This window comes from Thunnus albacares, chromosome 17 (genome assembly GCF_914725855.1).
Source record: "Thunnus albacares chromosome 17, fThuAlb1.1, whole genome shotgun sequence".
In the NCBI taxonomy this organism is placed as follows: Eukaryota; Metazoa; Chordata; class Actinopteri; order Scombriformes; family Scombridae; genus Thunnus; species Thunnus albacares.
Genome location: NC_058122.1, coordinates 13,995,767 through 14,016,669, shown reverse-complemented (window position 1 = coordinate 14,016,669; position 20,903 = coordinate 13,995,767). Strand labels below are relative to the sequence as shown.

The following is a 20,903-nucleotide window of genomic DNA, read 5'->3' as shown; positions in this document are numbered from 1 at the left end:
CTCTTACAGCTGAAGTTTTTTGTTTGTATTGGGACAATGGCATGTCCTTCTGTTTTGACGTCATTGTCATCCCCAGACGCCACTAATGCAAAATTTCTAAATACCAGACACGCTGATGCTCACACGTCATCAAAGATGTGATTTGTTCAGTGGGAAAGGCTGGAATAAATCAGAAACAGAAACATACATTTGAGATGAGAAATGCTTTCAGTCTTCATTCCATGGTTCTTTGTCAATATGAGATGGTCAATTAAAACCTAAAGCAGCATTAAATGGCTTTACAGCTGGCCTCTTTGGAACATGCGTTATGAAAAACAGCACAGTAGGAAACAGATAATAATTTGGTTTCTTTTCAGGGTCCAGAAAATAGCTTTCTAAAGAGTCATTAAACACACAAACAATCATGCAGACAATATTTAGGATCTGTGTACTGATGTACTGAAATGCATGCAGAGAGGACCAAACATATTTTGAACAAACACAATGTAGGTAGTTGCTACTCCACAAACATGCAGACACAAACACACCCACATGTGTGACAACATGCATAAACTGAAAACTGAAATTCAAGATCCTACTTACAGACAGGTCCACCACGTGTTCCCCCACCCACGCACCACCATTACACACAGGCAAAGGAACGAACAGACACACAGACACACACACATACACAACACACATACACACACACACACACACACACACACACACACACACACACACACAGCAAGAGAGTTCTGTAATCTCTTAATCTCTCCAGTGAGAATCAGGATGGTTGTGTCGTTCAGATGAGAAAGTAGAGCTGTTGGGCCCAGGTGTGTGTGTGTGTGTGTGTGTGTGTGTGATTTATGTAGTGAGCTTAGCTTCAAGGCCTGCTGGGGCTGAAAGGCCTTCAGACAAAATTCAACAAAGTGAGGGAAGAGTAAAAAGAAAAAAAGAAAAAAACATTTGTCCAAGGCAGCTTTTTGTTTTAAGTAACCTATCACACAGTGCAAGAATGCACCTAGCTTGTGCAACATTAAGATGGAGCAGTGTTAAAGAGCTAAAACCTAGTCATTACTAACCTCTGCACTTCATTCTGTATTGTGTGCACTGCTTGATGGCCTTCCTATGCACAGATTTTACATAGCACTGCCAGAGTCTTGTGGAAGTTTGAGTACAAGGATTAAAACTGAATGTATGGACAAATTAGGTCAGACCTCTCACTTCATCATATAGTCTTTAGCATCACAAATCCTACAAGTATATGTGACTGCTTCTTCAGGGCAGCCTTATTAGTACTGTATGTCTGCAAAAGTAGCCATGTTGGACTGAATTATGTGTGTTTTTGTTGTTTTATTTTTTTGTTTGTTTTTTTGTGGAAAAGTGCATTATGTTAAGGTTGTAAATTCAATTGCTGAATCCGCCAAAACATGAATGAAAGTTGAATGATGTAGAGCATCTTATTTCTTCATTAAGTAGCCTATTTCATTGCTATAGTCTCACAGGGGCTTTGACATATTTAGCATTTTATTATTCAGCATGCATGCTCTGTAAGCAGATATTGCTCCCCTTGTGCCCCCCTTGTCTCTGTTAGACTGATTGTTAAGAGGAGATGCGGTGAGACCTCACCCAAATCTTAGCTGGGGTCTATGAGATGCTGCAAGAATAATACCTCTTCCTTGTCTGCTTGTGCACTAAATTGTTTCACTTAGAAGAATGCTTTATTTATGAAATAAGGGAACCTTACACTGTGGGTGGACGGTTAATTGCCAGAGTCTATGGATAGCAAGGGGCAATTTGTAGAAAAATGAAAAGGGATCTACCTTGTTAAGGAATAATGAATGACACATGTCCCTCAGGTCAAATATGTCCGAAATGAGACTTGCATTTTAACAAAGCACCCGTATTATGGAGGAGCATGTGTTTGAATTTTTCTTGTATGAGTATGAGGGAGGACAAATTTGCAGATGATCATTTAAAACTTTGCCCACGTTCATCCAAATATCCCGTATCCAAGTAATTGCATCTAATCAGTTGTGTAACAGCGTGGAAATCTGTTTAAACTCGTCGCTGAATTCAAATGAGGAAAACAATGTTTGTCTTTGAGTTGTTAGAAATCAAGTCAAGTGTTTATTGCAAAGCAAGAATGAGATTAAACTGATTTCCAAGAGGGGCACAAAAATGAGCAGGGAAATTTCATGTCACAATATTAAAACACACACACACACACAAAAAAAGAGCTGTGTGTGTTTGCGTGCGTGTCTGTGTTTCTCTGTGTACATAGAAATCAAAGGGTCTTTGAGGCGGTGGAACTGCGTCTGCATTGAGGCCTTCGGTTCTTTTAGCCAGAGACTGTTGTGTTGCCATGGAAACGCCTGTTGAACGAGGGTTCTATGAATCTTTCAGCAACCCCCTTTTTCTTACGACCACTTGGGATCTTTTCATAACCCACACAACATACAAAACTTTCCACGGTGGGGAGGGTGTCCAGTCACCAGTAAATTGGTCAATATGTCTTCGCAGTTTATCAATACAGAGGGGTCAGTGTTGTTTCAGCAAAACGAGTAGCCTATGAGATAGACCGCTACACCTCTGATGCCTGAAACAAAACACCTCGACAATGCATGCAAAAACATACATGCAAAGAGGCCAAGCAAACACTATGCATGCTAAAAAGATGTTTGTTCACCACTGAAGGGAAAGAGGCAGGCACAGCTACTCAACTCCCAGTGATCACAACGACCTTCTCCTGTTTCTCTTTCTTAGTCCCTCTCAAGCAGACTATGAGCGCTGGGTTAATAACAAGACTGTCAACAAATCTGCTCTCCTTTAACTAGTGTCCTTGTGCTGAGACAGAAAAATGATGCTTTGTAGTTTAGGCCAAAGAATCTCCAAAATCTTTGCAATTTCCTATATTTGCAAATATATTAAGTTTATCATTTAATGGAAGACACTCTATATGATAGAAAGATTAAATTGATCCCATATGGACAATAATTTACAGTCTTGTAGAAGGAATGAAATTTGATTAGGGCTTTGAGAAGTACTCCACTGGTTAGTGGTATGATTGAGATGGGAATGCAGACTTGAATGCTAATCAATATTTCAGCTCAGTATAAAGAAGAGGGTTAGTGATGGGAGACTTTCAAACAAACAGTAGAGGTCCCAAGGTTTTCATGCATGCACATAAGACCTTGTCATTGCTGCTGGGTACTTGAGGCTGTTGGACCTTTAGCATGAATGATTAATCCACTTCAGCTTTTATGTGTCTTGGAGGGGAGACAAAGTGTTCTGGCTCATCAGTGCTACATCCAAGCATACTTTAGTAATGACGGCGACATGCTGCTAGATTTAAAGACGACCTTTATTATAATCAAACCCTCTGAATTTTCCTTTCTTTCTCTGTCTCCTGCCATCAACGTATGTATTAATCAAGCCCAAGTAGTTTCATTGAGCCACAACCATTCTGAAATAAGTCTGTACAGGACTGTATTTCTTTTCAGTCAACAGTAGCAGAATCTGACAGTACTGAGATTGCATAATGAGGGATCTCTCATGTTGACAGTGTTGTGTTGGTTAACAGTATGTGGTATTTACTAGGAATCGCCGAACAGAAATCACGCAGAATTGCTGTTGAACAGCTGTGCATGAATATGTTGGGCTTTGTTGACACAGAACGGCTGCCAAATCACTGTTCACTCAGTGTGCAGAGACTTAAGGATTGAGATATATGTAAGATTGCACCCCTTATCCACAAGTAGTAGGTCAAAGGCAATTGGACTTGCTGTTAGGTTTTGAGGATGTTTCACCTCTTCTCTTGGATGAATCGTCAACAAAAAAGCAGGCCCAGTTGCCTTCGAGTTGCTACTTGCAGATCTCCTGACCTGGAGCACTGAGAATCTTCAGACGCCTCTTAAGCACATTTTGAGAGGTTTTCATGATGAAAAGTGAAATGTTTACCAAGTCTTCAGCTTAGTTGGTTTATCCGCCTTGCCCACCAGGCAGAGCATTCTGGGAAATCTAATTTCCCTTTCATCAAAAAAAAAAAAAAAAGAAAAAAAAAGCCAGATTTCATTTTGTAAGACGACTGCGCTCAGTAGAGAACACAGTTGAAGGTCAAACTTCACTGAAGAGACATAGAGACATACTGCTGCTAACTGTATTTTAACCTATGCTTTAGTGGGTTGTCATATGGTATTTCAAAGCAGTAGACATCTGCATCAGTGGGTTGGGTTTAACAATACCACTGCATTTTACAAGTATTTTTGTACTTTTTTGTCAGTAAAACTAGCTTTTGTTCTGTCGTATTAGATTATTAGTTACTATATTGACATAGTATCAGTTAAAAGGTTCTTTTTGAACATACATGCAATGTCAATGAGGCAACGTGGAACCAGAACCACCGAAGATCTGTTACGAGCATACATTATGCAACAGTTGTTTGTTTTTAAAGACTAAAATGTCTACACACAGAAAATATATTAAATGTAGCAAAGTCAGGAGTACTTAGTCATCATGTGTCATGTCAATGATACATTTGATAAATGCATTGTGCAAGAGAAACAGTTACTTTCTCTCCAGTGTGCCTTCAGTTGTGTCTGTTTTTTTTAAATTTTTCTGTCTTTGTGCAAATGATGTTGGCAGCTTACTTTTAAATTAAATGGAAAGTTTCTTGAATATTTTCTGTTTAGTATCATTTATTATGCATATTACAATTTACTTAAGGTTTTTATCCTTTACACTGTACATGGAGCTGATTTACTCTGCAAACACCATTCATCAACAGCACTTGCATGTCAAATTAATCAAACTCTTTCACTACAGTTATGATTGTGTACAGTTACAATGTAGCATGATGCTTTCAGTACAGCCCTTTGGTAAAAATCATGGTTTTAACCTCTTGCTACTACAGCACTGGTGTGAATGTCAATGTAGGAGTGTTCTTTGAATAGACCCATTAGTAATAACAACACTGTACCTTTTAAGCATAGTGCTATCATAAAGGACATTTTCCCTTGAATAACAGTAGGTCGAGTCTTGAATTCTGTCCAGATTGAATGCTCATGCGGTGTATCAGGCTTTCCAGCTATGAAGGGGTGGTTGTATAGAATTCATGGTTTTCTGTCAAAATCAACAAAAAGGAAAAATATAGGGATTCTAGGAGTACAACAGAGGTGTTTTTATCTGCCAAGTCAACATCGGTTCTCATACAATTTGGGGCTCACTTGCTTAGATGATATTTTTATGGTGCCAGATGTCTCAGTTTGTCATGAGAATACATCTTTGGAGAAAACTTGCTAAAATTCTGGTTGTTGACGTTCTTTTCTGCCACTGGCAAGGCTAAATCCCCAGGCCCACATTTCAGTTTTGTGTCAATTTCTGGTTTGAAATACCTTCCTTAGTTTAAGTACAAACATTAAAGGTGATAAATAGGTATAGAAATTCATAACTTAGTTTCCATTTCATTGGTGCCACCTGCTGTACATTTAAGTAAAAAGTCATCATATTGATCTCCAGATGTCTACCTTAGCTGGCCCCATGACACCAGGGGCCCGACCGAATTGCTTCGATACTACCAAGTGTTAAAAAATGCCCTGTCATTCGGTGCCAATACCTAAGGAGTTAATCTCATCATTGTCAGTGAACCAATAAGTATGCAGCATGTTTATACCAACAAGTAATAATGCTGCTGGTGATAAGCTAACGTTACATGTCGCAGAGGCATGCAGGAAAAACACTACATTACTCTCAGAGACAGGGCTCACGTGTGTGTGTGTGTATGACCACAGTGTGCCTTGCGACGGTGTAAAAAATGCAAAAGTGTGGCTCCAAATTTAATGGAACACTTGAAGGTCCATGGAATAAATTTAAGAGCAGAAATGTGCTTATCTATTGGGTCAGCTGGCTAAACAGCTAAGCTCTTCACATTAGCTTCTGCCCCTGTCCACCCTGGTGTGAGCACAATGCCATTGAGTGTCAATCTGTTCACACTGGCAGAAAAAGGAAAAATTTCCAAGGAAAAGAAAGATGAGCGCCACAGGGCTCCAACTTTATTGTTAAAGGTTTGCTACCTTTTTCTACAGTGGTAAGGTAAGTACGTTGTAAAGGGTGTTGTTGTAACTTAAAGGTAATTGGCAAATATACCAGAGGTAATCTTTTGGCCTAGATAATTTGACTTCTATAATAAGCAGTATTAATATAACCATGCTATTGTTGATATTTTGTATTCTGTCAATTATAGGGAGATGATAAGAGCCCTAAACCCCAAGTCTCAGGCCCCCAGAAGAGACATGCTCAAATACACTCATACCTGCAGTAGAGAAGGAAAATGTCAAGAGAGAGTGAGGGATGTGGCTGTGAGTGCTGATGGGTGGACGAGTGTGGTGTGGGACCTCTACTTAACTGTTTCAGTCCATTATGTGAAGGGGATACCATGAAGGAGAAAATCCTGCATACAAGGACGGTGTACACACCCCAGACAGGGAACATTATAGCAGACAAGATAGGAGATTTTCTGGATGAATTCAGTGTAAAGGACAAAGTAGTTGCCATCACAACACTACAAGGCCTATTCAAAGACAAAGTGGACAGTCTACAACACCACAGGCAGTGACACATACAGGTGCTGAGATGCGGTAAAAATGGAGTTAAACAACACATTAATCTAACATTATGACTCATTTCTTCATAACCAACTTTTAAGTTAATAAAGAAATAAAGACTATGGATTTTTCACTCACCAGTTGTTGTCCCTGCTTAGACTGCTGTAGTTTAGTGTAACGTTAGTCCATTTGTGTATTTCTCCATCCTCCATGGAACAAAATAATCCGAACAGTTTAACAAACTTTGTACATTTCACGGCCCCTTTTAAAACTTCATCCTCCTCTCCTTCAAGGTGGCAAACCTGCCAACCACTTAGTCATTAGTGTTCATGCACTCGCTCCCGCTCAACACCCAGCAAAGTGAGGTTGGATAGTTTGGCCTCATCCACACACGATCGCAAATAGCTCTTAATGAGCCTCAGAGGGCTGAAACTTTGTCTGGCAAGTTTCATTCACCATAAATATAAAAAGACGCGAATATCTCATATTTTGGATAAAGTTTTCAGCGAAATTAGTCATTAACTTTGAATCGCTGCTTCTGCGGTCTTCACCTCCCGCAGAGTTAACGAGCAGAAATACGGACAGTGCCATTCTACTATTGCAACCCACACTGTGGTGGGAGGGGGTATTACACCCATTGTGATAAGAACCACCATAGAGAATGAATAGAAGAAGCTGAGAGAGTTAAATTCTCCTATTCCTGCTGCACCCGCGGGGTCGAGCACTACATCCCCAGCGGGCCCCTACTGAGCGTTAATTTTGGGAGCCCCCAGCCTGGTACTTGAGGGCCCACGCGCTCTGCGTACTCTGCGTAGGCGGAGCAGCAGCACTGCCTAGTTGTTTTCATTAGGTATACCCAGAGACCTGACTACTATACTATGTCTTTGTCTTGCACAATGAGAGCATCAGGCAGTTCTTGGAGGGCACAGCCTTGGACCCAAGGTTCAAGACGAAAGTGGCAGATAGAGTGCGGACCAGACTAGAGGAGAAGCTCATGAATAGGACCTCACAACAGGTGTTTATTGTTATTGGTAATTTTTTTTCTCCTCTTCCATTGTAGATCGATGTATATGACCTTCATAATCTATTGAATACAGAATAAAGATGAAATGACCGAGGACCGGCAGATTGAACAGGATCTTGAAGAGACAGCCAGTGACCATGATGACGACTCATGATGAAGACAGTACAGCTGCAGTAGCAACACTGATACCCTGGTAGTGTCCTATTTTTCTTTTTCTTTTTTCCTTTTCTTTTTTGTTCGCAGAAGCAGCCAAAGATCTCTGCCCTTAAGGAGCTATTTGCAGAGGAGAACATGGCAATTGAAGTAAGATCATAAGACACTGTCAGCTCTGCAGAGAAGGTTCAGGAAGAGATACAGCGCTGCCGAGGTTTACCATCTACCAGAGGAGGCTTGTCCATAGAGGCAGAAAAAAAAGAGTAATTGGTTGAAATAAACCATTGTCAAATCTCAGCGTCATTTATAAAATAATTTTTTATCTCTTCTTTGGAAAAAATCAATTATTGAAATTCTGATTAAAATGCTTGAACAGAGACACTTGCAGGGCAGGCAAGAAGGGAAAGGTCAGTCTGTGAAGTGGTGGTGGAAAGTAGAGGAGGATGGGCTCCTGCTGTTGGGATCTCATATCAATTTAATGTACTTCTTTTTTTTCATGCTAATCTATGATTGGCCAAAACATGTAAAATGACGCTTTAAGGGAGGACATCCTCCTTAACCAATCAACGAGCAGAATACAATATTGACATTGTGTTGGTCCAATGACAGTTTCCAAATTTTATCTTCAACTCTCTACCACTGTATGTGGTAAAGTGATAGATCAATTCATACAGTAGCATATTAAGATATTATAACATGCAAATTGGGAACTACTTTTAAACGCATTACTAAAAAATTACATTTTGTTTGGGCCTTTTCAACAGAGTCCAAATTTCCTTTTTTTAGATCTAGCAGCTACATTTCCCTTTGTTATCGAGTAGTAAATAGCTACTTGCATTATCCAACACAATAGTTAGTTTGTTGTAGCAGTCCTGAAGGACTGTTGAGGACTGTTGTTAAGCTAACAGCGAGAATGGATCTGGACTGGGGGGAATGGCAGCAGCAGGAAGCCTCTGGTGAGTGGCCTGTTTGTCATTGTTGCTAAAGATATCAGACTAGTTAACCAGCAGCAACAAAGTTCTGTTAACAAATGGATGTTATGACATGGACACTTCATCTCCATGAAAGAAAGAAGATATCACATAACATGAGTCAGATACACCTTCTCTCTCTCTGTCTCTTTGGTCGCACATTTCTTCTCTGATGGTTAAATGTCTCTCTGTGGCTGTGAATTTATCTCCATAACAAGAATGCGGCAAAGAGATCATAAATGTACTATAGGTAGTTTGCCTGGACAATGAAGCTGTTGAAGTGAGCTGTCTGTGGAATTCATTCACTTTTTACTTGAGTGGTTGTTCAGTCACCTGTTGATGTTGTGTGATTTGTGAATAAGTGTGCAGGAGGTCTGGCTGCTTGCTTGTAAGAATTTCTTCATTTTTGTTTGTTTTTAAGCTGAGTCGTATATTGAGTAATAAGCTTAAATGAACTAGAATTAAGGCTTTTTAAATAGTAAAAAATAACTAGAATAACAACAGTGTTTGTATGTCGTGCATTTAGATAAAAGTGTGTAAGTCATGTATTTGTTATGTGTGTGATGACCCTCTCTGAACAGACCTCTACCTGCAGGAGCCTGTTGGGTGGAGTTTGGTCGTCAGGAGGATTCAGGTCACCTGGACTGTCCAGCTTCCATATAAGCTGGAGGCAGTCAGTCATTTGCCCTCTTCCCTCTGGCTTTCACCATGTTGTTTGTGGTTGTGTTTGGTTTCATTTATTTTTAAGTTATGTACATTAAATCTATCTTTAGTTATAACTCATGTGTGGTCTCCCCTCCTTTGTCCAGCCTTGAGCCGGGTTGTGATGCATGCACAACACTTTTTGATGTGAACCTACACTTTTAGATCTGTGAATGTTTTTAGTGTTCAGTCTTTCTAGTGTTTAGCACTGATCTGTACCTCTATCAGATTATAAGCTTTGTGGTGCTTTATTTCTATGTACTCAGCAAATACAAAGGAAACACATGTAAATCATATGATATGTTGTCTGTTTTTGATAAGAACATAAATCTGTTGTCACAGTAGAACAATAATATAAATTTGAAGTTGGCTTTGTTTAATTTTGTTGTTTAAATGACACATCTGAAACACTCCAGGGCTAAAAAAAATGTCTTTAAAGAAGCAGCCTTTTCACCACTCAGGGGTTTTTGTTTTTGAAAGCAAATTGTTTTATTGGCATATAAAATTGTACCCCGCTCTGATTTTATCGGATAAGGGATGATGATATAGTATGATGCGGTTTGTTGTAAGATTCCATGTTACATTCTGTTTGAATATGGGTTGCTATAATTCAATAGGTTATGCTATAAATTGTGTTGGTGTATGTTTTAAAATCTTATTCCTGTGCCCCTTTTTAACTTTAAGCACCAGCCCCTCTAAAGGTCTCTGCACTGCCCTGCATTTGAGCATAAGAACATAACTTGAACATAAGAAAGTAGAGATAAGTAGCCAACTAGTGTAAAATAACATGACGCCATGGGTTGGTTTTCCTCCTGTCCGCCCCAATTTTTTGAGTCACCAGCTGCCACTGCCATCTACCCTAACCTCAGTGAGTCCAGTGACCTGGTGGTAGAACATGAACGACACTGTCAGTGCTTTCAGACTTGGCATCCAGGTGTTTCTGTGTGCAAGCATCATCCACAGCCTCAGAGTGTACATTTTCTACTGCTGGGGACACCATCAGCCAGGAGTGGGCTCGTCTGTTACCTGAAGAAAGCAGACATGTTGATTTTTCTGAAGAAGAACTGCTGAGTAAAACCTCTAAGATGTAAAGGTCCTAAGAATGCAACAGTGAGCACTAGACACTGACTTGCAACGGTCCGTTTTCCAATGAAAACTATTTGCACTGATTTATTGTATCTTTTACATTTTGTTCCTTTGTACTGTAATATTTTTTGTTGGGGTGGCAGTGGCTCAGGACTCAGGAGGAGATAGAGCAGTCATCTAATCTTAAGGTTCTCAGTTTGATTCCGGCTTTCATACATTTTTATTTATTGATATTATATTAACAACTTCAAGTAGTGGTAAATAGGTTTATTTTTTGTTTCAAAACTGGTTTGAGTGGAAAAATGCCAAAGACCTGAAAAATAAAACTTAAGATGTGTACCGTAATATGTAATTTTTTTGTTAAAATGGATTTTATAGAATTGGTACCAAAAAAAGTATCATTCAGGAACTGGTATCGAAGTCATGGTAGGAGGAAATTATCTCATGTTGCAGTTTGCATGTTGCAAATTTGGTGAAATGGGCCCCAGGACAGCGTGAATCAGGAGTGAGCTTTCTCTTGACTTAAAACTAACAGGACAAGGTGTATGATGAATGAATTGATAGATGCTACGAGGTGTGCCTAAAAGGAGTGATGAATGAAACAGAAGAGGAGAGAAAGATGAATGAAGTAGGCGTCGTGAACTTCTGCTAAACTCCATTAAACAGGTCACTGGGTAAATGAGTACAGTTGTTGAGTTAATGACTCTTGAAAGCTATTTAAGCCTAAATTATAATATAAGCAGCAGGTTTTTGGGATACACGAAAGATTGCAGAGACATAACTACAATCTCAATAGGGAGGTCATACATCAAGGTTAGCAACACATCTGCAACCAAAAAGTGGCACTCAAGGACACTTGAACAGGGCAGCACTGCCACAGGGCATTAATGTATCTTGCAGGAGAAAAGATAGTCTTCTTAATTATTATGCCATCCTGGTGCCACTAATACTTGGCTCTTTTAATACTAAGAAGTGCATTACTGAGAAGTGTATTACATTGTGCACCTCTTCTCTTACATCGTCTTACGACAGATAGAGGAGGCAGGCGAGAGGAATTAAGAGAGTGAGAGAATCCCCAAGGAGAATCCAGTGTGAGCAGAGAACACAGCGGAAGATGAATGCATTTTCCCTAATTAAAGCGAATGATGGCTTATCATGATCACTATAAGCTATCATTCACAGACCGTAAGGCCTAATGAGCTATTATCCCTGCACGTGCCTAACATCAAGAGACTGCAACTGCTACATTTGTTTGTTGATTCCTCTACGTCCTGCTCTTTAGCGGTTTTTAGCCATTTTTCAATTCTAGCGCCCAAGAGTAAAAGCAGCTCTAAGCATAATTGAAAACAAATATGTAAACCGGGAAAAAAAAACGCTTGAGGAATGAAAGGATATATCAAGTGATTAAGCTCTGTCAGCTACTTTGATTGGCTTCAAATGCAGAAAAGGAATGGCTAATCAGTTCATTGAGTAGCCATGAAAAGGCGAGTTCTCCAGGCATCGCTACTTGTGTTCATTAGTAACATCCTGGCATTTCTCTATCCAGACCATCACATGAAAAAGAGACACTGAGGCCTTGAAGAAGGTTTTTAGTATTTTTTTTTATTCAGGGAGCTGGCCTGGTAAGTACATCACACAGGGAGCACAGTGTGATGTGATGGAATGTAAACTGACTGTAGTTTAAAATTTATTTCAAGTTCTATTTCATTCTTTCTGACCATCAGAAATGGTATGAAATATCTGGAAATGCATCACACGTATGCACAGGACATCGAGACATAATACCAACAAAGTCACATGTGTGACCAGGGTGACGCAAGCAACCTGATAAAGGGACCTAGCACCCAGCAATTGTCTCCTTTTCATCTTCTCACCTAAACACACAGGTCATGAATGCTGTTAGCATTAGCTAGCATCAGTGCTTTACTGCCTATGCCAGTAGCCTTGTAACCTATCAGTTGGAGCTACATTTCTGTCCTCCAGAGGCTGCATAACCAGTGCTCATCTCCGCCGGTAGTATTGCTGAAACTTTGACCACAAAGTGTTGGACTTTTCCAAGTAAGAAGCCAACTTTATTTCCTCTGCAGGCGTGCCCTGCTAACTTACCCACTTAGCGCCTCTGCTCATTGCAGCTTAATTTCTATCATGTGCTGTATTAGCTTGGGTGGGTTTTATACTTGACCACTACACTAGACTTGCTGAGGTGTTTTCGTCTCATGACAACAGCTGTGTCAACAGTCGGAGAACCATAGAGAAGAGTGTTTTGTTTTGCTCCTTGGCTACTGACTTAACACTGTTAACAGTAATTACATGAAATTACACCTACCAGGGTGACCTGTGTGAATTACCGGTGACTCTGGATTTGTAGCTGAATGTTTCTCTTTCTAACATTATATCACTAGCCTTACAGCAGTACAGGTGCTGGTTTAATTGGATTTGTAGCCAAGTGTTTCTCAGGCTATGTGGAACCACAGGGCAGTCAGGGGAACCTGGGCTCCAGCACATTAATGTGCCAGGGCTACGTGCGGTACACTTAGCCCTCAGGCATTTCTTCCTTTCTTGTTAACCTCATGTGAATCACCAGGGGGGCACCAGACACAGGGGCTCCTTCAGTGGGCCTCACCTTGCCTTGCAAGTCTCAGGGCAATGCATTTGGTTTTGTAAGACTGGTGCGCTGTTTGTCTGTTATGGAGGGCACAGAAAGGGTTGTACTTGGTCTAAACAGGTTCTTGAACAGGGTCATCGATACCATATCTCACGCATACAGGCACAGGGGCCTCAAGGTCCCACTGGTGAAATGTCATTCAACCAGGAATATGTCCATTTCTTGGGCCACCTTGAAAGGTGTTCCAGTGAGTGACATCTGTGCTGCAGCTGCTTGGGCTTCTTCCTGTACCTTTTCCTACTTCTACAGAGTTAACGTGGCTGCCCCCTATCCTGTGGTGACAGCAGTTTTGTCTGTTCCTTCGGTCTGCAACTGATTCTCGGTGAGTACAGATTCAGGAAGAAAGACATAGAACAAGAGTTACGAATGTAACTAAGTTTCTATGAATTCTAGATTACCGCCAGAGCTCATTGTCTTGACGAGAATATTCTGTAGAAGATGACTGCTGGGTGCCAGATTAGTCAGGAGTTAGGCAGAGTCAGGCACTGCCAAGATCGCGACGGCCGGAGCCACACACTGGGTGACATCACGGTGGCTATGTCCATATTTTTTTACTTTCAACTGAAATTCTTATGCTGCATTCACTGTCATCAGTAAATCACACTACCTCCCATGTAAATAGTTACAAAATTAGCTCCCCATGTAAATAGTTACAGACATTCAAACACAACATTACATGTTATGAAACCATACACATAGAAACATGGAAAATATCCTAGGGTTTGTGAACAAGATAACCCAGGGGGTTACATCATATTTCTGTGGAACAAACAAGGCATGAGGGACCATTTTAGCAAGTGTGTTTTGCATTGATCTAACATGCCACAACAACCATGCTGCATGATATATTTGCTGTTTCAAAAGAGATATGTTCTTGGTGGATGTCAAAGAGTAAAACAAGTGAACGTTAAACTGGCCTTCAGGCCTATCCTGTGTGAAGCCCCAGGGTATGGAAATGTGGATGATCGATATGTAATATGTACATCGGAAAATAACTGACACACAACTTGAATACTAAATGTAAAATAATTAGTTAAATCTTTTTTTTTTTCATTCAGGACCAATTTGCTTCCTGCTTTTTACTGACTATTTAGACATCTCGAGATATTTTATAAATGATGGTTATATACTTTCTGTAGAGATTCAAGACATCCATGTAAATGGCAACAGCAACACAAAATACAGCAGGGATCCATGAGTCTTACATTTATGTACACATTAATATATTAGTTTGCATAATATACAGAATATTCCTGGCGGGGGCTGCAGTAGATACTGTAAAAGGCAAAAAACAACACCAAGCAATTCCTCTGCCACCTTCTATGAAATCATGAAGGAAATTTAGAAAACTACATAAAGGTTTAACAATTCCTTTGCAAATCTAAAATGCACTTTCATCAATTCCAAGTTTTTCATTTCATGTTTGTTAATTTTAATACTCAAACTGGAGTGTTCGTGAACCCACAAGCTGCACAAGCAGCATCCTGTTTGTTTATTTGCAGCCTCACCCTCTTGAAGCGTTCATAACACAGTCTTTGCACTCTGTTTCAAGGATGCAGACGCAGTAAGGGAGCTCAAATATTGACAACAGTAGTCAATTGTTAAACACTAAACATAAACTTGCAAGTGATCATTCTACCTCTTCTTTATACTGCTATGAGAGGGATCATATGTAAGAATCATTCATGGCCACTCTGTGAAACAATTTATTTCTTAATGTCAGATTTCATTTAAACACCTGAAGGGAATGCCTCATAATAATTTTATGTGTGCTTAAATTTAAAAACACCACCATCGCCTGATAACCGCAGTAAGGCATTAACATGCCACACCACTCCGAAGCTGCATTCAGTGTGGTAATGTTTTATCAAACTGTTAAGCAGTGATGATTATGCACTTAGTAATTTTCTTCACTCCATGTAACAGCCCTCCACAGACATTCTCCCACACACTCTTCCTCCCGCTAACCTGACACACAAGCTGAATTCACAAAACACCTCTTCACTGAAACTGAAGCTGTACAGTGAGACAAAACAACAGCAAGTATTCAAATTAATTTAGACACACAGATGGATTGAAAGATAGACAGATCATTCCTTCCTTAGAGCATTTCACACAAGCACTCTCCATTCATTCATAAGAATTAGGTCATGGTCCACTGAATCTAGGCTGTACAAATTTAGAGCTTATTGATACTGCTGCAAACACAATTTTGTATTGAATGACCAATATATCACACTTCATTCATCATAAATATCATCATTATGTTTTTTCTCCACTTAGTAGTGTGTCGTTTCAGATCCTTCAGCATATTGGCTATAAGGGAAAACTATAGGACACTGCGACATATCAGTTGCTGCATGTTGCTGTGTAATTATTTATAATTCATCACAGTGATATACAAATTCCATCAGTCATTTTTATCATTATTATATGGACCTTTATTTTTGCTGCATTGTGTATATCATGACATTCACATATTTAAGGGTATACAATATGGTACACCAAATCTGTGAGTAGTTACAAAGGAACGAGTGAGGAATGAATTAGTAACAACCTGATAATTGATGAGTCGTTAATAAGTAGTTCCTCAGTAACTCAGAATTGAGACCTTTATAATAGATAATGATGAACAGACTGGTAATGATTAGTTCATAAATATCTGTGACTCAACCTACGGCACAAAAGACTCATTAATTACTGATTACTTAACCATTAGTTACTCTTTATGTGCACCCTCTAGTTAAATGGCGCATCATGAGTAGTTACTACATAGTCCCTCATTACTTCTTGAATACCTATTTCCTACCATTTATCTGCTTTTCAAAGTAAAGTAAAGCATCATCCTATAAAACTAACAAGTAGCTACTGAGTTTTTAGTGGCGAGTTCACAATTAGATCCTTAATAACAAACCAGATACAGCTCACCATCTAGTTCAGAGTTAATCAGCATCATCGTGGAGAAAGTGGTCAGTATGTTGGTTGACAGATATTTGTAGTATGAACTAATAATTACTTAATGAGTGATTGATACAGCACCTCCTTGTCTGTTCTCTAGTAGCTCATCTGTATCTACTATATAGTCCTTGATTCTGAGTTACTGTATTCAAGAACTACTTATTAATAATTTATTATTATCAGTTTTTATTACTGTTATTATGAACTACTCACAATTTTGTATACTATATTGAAAAGTGTTAGCTAGTCAAGTAAGTATGTAAGTAGTAGTAAGTATTTACGTTTTTTATGTGCATAAGCAACATTAAATATGCCTTTTATATTATAATAAACTGTCCATCATTGAGACTTTTTTTGCATCAATAGAGAAAAGTTAATGTTGACACCTTGGAACAGAACAGGAAGAGGGAAAGACAGGATACCAAATCAGTTCTAGAAAAGGCCCTGGCCCTCTGGCCCTGGCTTAACTTGAAATATTGGATGGTTTGCTTGTTAGTTTGTCTGCCTCCTTGTGTGTTTGACCCTGTGTTTAATTATGCTATCTTGAAGTGTATGTGAGTAACCATATAGCAGCTCAGGGAACTTGGCTGGACTGTTAACCATCATCATGAGCCCAGATTCATCTCCATCAAAAAACTTTAAAAAATGTACTTCTAAACAGACTGTTTCCATGCATTTTTTCTTGCATGTTAGGGATACACATTGCTTAAAAATGTGAAAATTGGAGAAGGAAGGAAAAGTTTGGATTTGATTTACCATGTAATCTGCACATAAATATTCCAGCCACTTGAATGTCTCAAACCAAAATGAGCATCATATCAGATACCTATTACTATTATTACAAGGCCTTTATGATGAAAAATCCTCAAAACCCATAATACAATGTCAATTTCATGAATGAGAGTTGAAAACTGCTAACTACTCAAAGTGAATGAGTAAACTTTCATAATTTGGTTGCAAAATTATTGCTGATGGACCTACTTGATATGAACCACAATATATGATTACACAATATACGGTATATTACACCTGCCACTGACTTACTAAATCAATCTTAATCAATTACATTCAGTGTTTATTTTCTAGCTTAATCTGACATCGCTCGTGAGTGAGCCAGCATTTTAAACTGACTAACGTTATCAGCTAAGCTAGTAGCCTAAAGTTTTGTTTTATGGAAGCTGTGGTAACTTAGCTGTCAATGTATGACATGATCAGTAAAAAAGTTGGATTTCTCATAAAACTTGCCTTAGGTGTTATCACTGTTTGTAGGACTACCAGACTGATAAAATATGAAACTTTTTGGCAATCTAACACAAGACTAGGCTAGTTTGGCGTCGCTAGCCAAGGGGAGGCACAACTAAGCTATCATTGCTAACGGTTTAGCTGGCTACAATGCAGTGCAAAGTACGTTAGCTATGCTCTGCTCATATCATGTTCACGTTACTTGGAACTCATACAGACATTTACACACCAACATGAGAGGATGTTCATGCCACTGCTTCAGCTTCAACTCCTTTAGTGATAAAAAATCACCGATATCCATATTTTCCCCACACTGACTGACTGTGTGATCTAGTGTTTGGCATAGTAGCCCCATCACTTGAAGAATTAACAGACACCTGTCAGCTAATAAGAAACAAATATTTCCACATATTTTCCTGTAAGCCATCTGTCATTGTTCTTGCCTCCGTTCTGTTCACTGAAGATACAAAATTACAACACTGCTGTCTTCTTTAGTGCCAAACCGCTCAAAGTGGAGAATTATTCAGAGCTAAAGAAAAAAATCTCTGGGGCTGCAGCCTTGAATGTTCTGCCCATACAGCAGCCTGTGAGGGAGCTAGAAAGCACTAGGGTGAAAAACACAATTGAACATTGTCTTTGTTAAGTTGGTCATAGACTAATACAGGAAGTTCATTTTGCTATGTTGTGCTTTTGTTTTGGAACCCTTACTAATTGCTTTCTCTTTGAGGTCTACTTCCTGCTGGGCATGTTTTCTTGGGGTGAACACCTGAGAATGCAGCCACAGGGCTCCAGCTGCTGCCAAATAACCTTGTTAGGCTGTACCAAGTAGTCAGTGGAGAGAGACGGCAGTAGGTAGAGGAGATTTATTTAAAATTGTTTTTTGTTTGGTATTACTTCAGTTTATTATGTATTATTATGCATTTTAATTTAATCTGTAGTAGTCAAAAGTCCTTTGTGTTTTGTATATATATATATATTATTAAGGTTAAATTGTAAGTTCACTGTGCATTTTCACTTACCCTTTGCTCTGTAATGGGGCCAGTAGGGGCCTAAACTATAAGTGCTGGGTGAAAGAGTAGTGCTGTGTGTCAGAGAGAGAGGGGTTAGGTTGTGTATCATCTCTGCTATGGAAACCTGCTGAACCTGCAAGTCCAGTTTTTGTCCACCAACCTTTTTATGTCTTTGTAAGTGTTGTGGAACTTTTTGTAATTATTTTTGCAAGTAAAAAAAATCAAAGCTCTGAAAAAATCCCTCTTGGATTGATGCTGCTCATTTTTCCACCACACTATACACCTCAATACTGCTGGCTTTCATCCTGTTTTGTAACGGTCCACAATCCAAAAAACCTTGCACAGCCCCAGAAATTATTTTGATCCATCAAAGTAACTAATGCAATTTTGAATTATTCATCAACATTTTTAAAATTCAATAAATGACAAAATATTCTTCATTCACCTTTGGCACTAAAATTCACTCTTGTTAATAAAACTGAAGAAGCACCAGATTCTCTCCATCTTTTGAGGTTTTGGGTGCCATCCTCTGTGAGACTTCTGGAACCAGTTGTCTTTGTTCTACAAAGAGGAAGCTGTTTCGGTGCCTTTAGAAGGTGGTTTGATAGCCTCCCCTAGAGCACAATACAAAAACACATTCATTTTTTATGGTTTTTGCCAATGCCAACTTACAGGTTTCTTACACTGCTGTGAGCCTTCCTCTAGACAGCATTTGAATCTGACACCAAGAGAGGGAAGGTTGGATGGCAGGGAGGGGATGGATGAGTTGATGGATGGATGTGTGTGATGTGTGGAGTGAAAGTATCTCTCCTGTATCCCTCTGACAGCTGCAGCTCGTTGTCAGCCTGCAGCACTACGGTGAGGAGATGATGAAACTACCAAGTCTCAATAAAAATCACGTCACAGAACTTTTGTTTGTGGGCAAAAAGTGATGCTGTTACGTGTGACTCATACAGCACCGTATCCACTGAGTAAAATAGAACTTTATAAAAACTGCAGCGCTGCTGCAGTTTAGTATCTCCTTTGTGTTTTGTTCAATTTAGAGTTTTGAAAGACTCCCACATAAGATCCAATGGGCTGATGCTTTGTGATATACAGTAGCAATAAAACTTCCCGATACCTGGCAGACCAACACTGAGCAATCACACTGACAACAAGAGGACGTGTAAGAGTGAGTGAACATAGCTTAAAGCTTCGAGATATCCTTTTTTTGATTGAGGAAACTAAATCTTTTTTATTGAAAATCATACTCAATACTGCACTCAGGGGAAATAAAGAGGAATTAGGTTTAAGAGTTATTGTTTGCGCTCTGTGTGGATGAAGATTATGGGCCAGAGGGATGATGCCCCTGAGGTGAGTCTGGAGGTGGGACATTGAGAGGGAAGAGAGGGAAGCAAACTGGGTCAGAGAACAAAGGAATGGGAGGTGTTGAGGTATTATGAAAGTTGCAAATGTGGCTCATCTGCTGCCAGTGCTGTAAGATATAGAAGATCTGCTATTTTCTGAAAACTCCTTTATTTAATATAGCTCCAATTAGGACATTATCATTTGCTTGCATGGCTGAGGAGATACTTCACACAAAGCTAGAAAACAATCCAGTTCCCATCACATACCATTTTCCACCCTGCGAATCATTGTTCACTGTAATAGATCAATAGAGCTTGCACTGTATCTCAGCCTGTGCCCTATTTTCAGTCTTGTGCCTCAAGCCTGATATCCTAATGCTTGCTGTATCCAGATTGGAGATAACCAGGGACAACTCTCATCTGCACCACTCCAGACTACTCGTGATGCATTAATTTCACTCTGTCCTGTTACAGCGTGCTTTGTTTCCAGCCTGTTCATGATGGAATAAGTAAGTGCATAAGGAGAAGAGAAAGACAGAGAGAGCGAGAGAGAGAGAGAGAGAGAGAGAGAGAGAGAAAGAGATTTATGACTACAAAAGAACAAGCAACCATATAGGACCAGATATGAAAAGTTCAGGGACAATCAGTTTTAGAGTTTGTTCAGCACAGTGCTGATATTTCTGAATAATTTACCGTGTGCTTCAGGTACTGCGAGTCAGGATGGCACAGACTGCGAGGCTTGCTGATCGGGCACAGACAGAAGCACGCATGAGGAGAAAGCTGGGAACTGGTTTAATTGGTTGAATGAGCTCAAATGAGATCGATCTACTTGATCTATCTTAATCTATTTCTCTCTGGCTGTTTTTATCCTCTGTCATTTACTTTCTTTCTTGTTTTTTTCTCAGTATTTATTGGTTTCTTTTTTCATTTTTATGCTTGTTTTTTCTCCATTTTTCCTGCCTTCTTGTTCTTGTTTTCCCTCTTGCCATCATCTCTCTCTCTCTCTCCTACTTGTTCCTTTTTCTTGCATTTTCTCCACCTTTCTTCCTTTACGCTACCCCTATCTGGTCTCAGTGTGACCATTAATAATGCAACAAAACTTGTATTCTTGGGAGCTCATTTTAAAGTTTACTTTTGCACTGACGTCCGAATTGCAAGCCCT

At 39.5% G+C, this 20,903-nt stretch overlaps 2 long non-coding RNA genes across 4 annotated transcripts in view; one reads left to right on the top strand and one right to left on the bottom strand.

Moving 5' to 3' along the window:
- LOC122967733 overlaps nucleotides 1–7,103 on the bottom strand; it is a 43,424-nt gene extending 36,321 nt beyond the window's left edge. Inside the window, exon 1 of one of the 2 annotated variants that reach the window (XR_006398665.1) lies at nucleotides 6,723–7,103. This is a non-coding gene — a long non-coding RNA (uncharacterized LOC122967733). The remainder of the gene's footprint in view (nucleotides 1–6,722) is intronic. The other variant, XR_006398664.1, reaches the window with a different exon arrangement.
- A 79-nt stretch (nucleotides 7,104–7,182) lies between these two features.
- On the top strand, nucleotides 7,183–9,807 carry LOC122967734. Of its 2 annotated transcripts, none has more exons than XR_006398667.1 (3): nucleotides 7,183–7,599; nucleotides 7,682–7,801; nucleotides 9,328–9,807. It is a non-coding gene; the product is annotated as an uncharacterized LOC122967734 (long non-coding RNA). The 2 variants fall into 2 exon arrangements; XR_006398666.1 differs by having other exon boundaries at nucleotides 7,184–7,599; nucleotides 9,314–9,807.
- The last annotated feature ends 11,096 nt before the right edge of the window (nucleotides 9,808–20,903 follow it).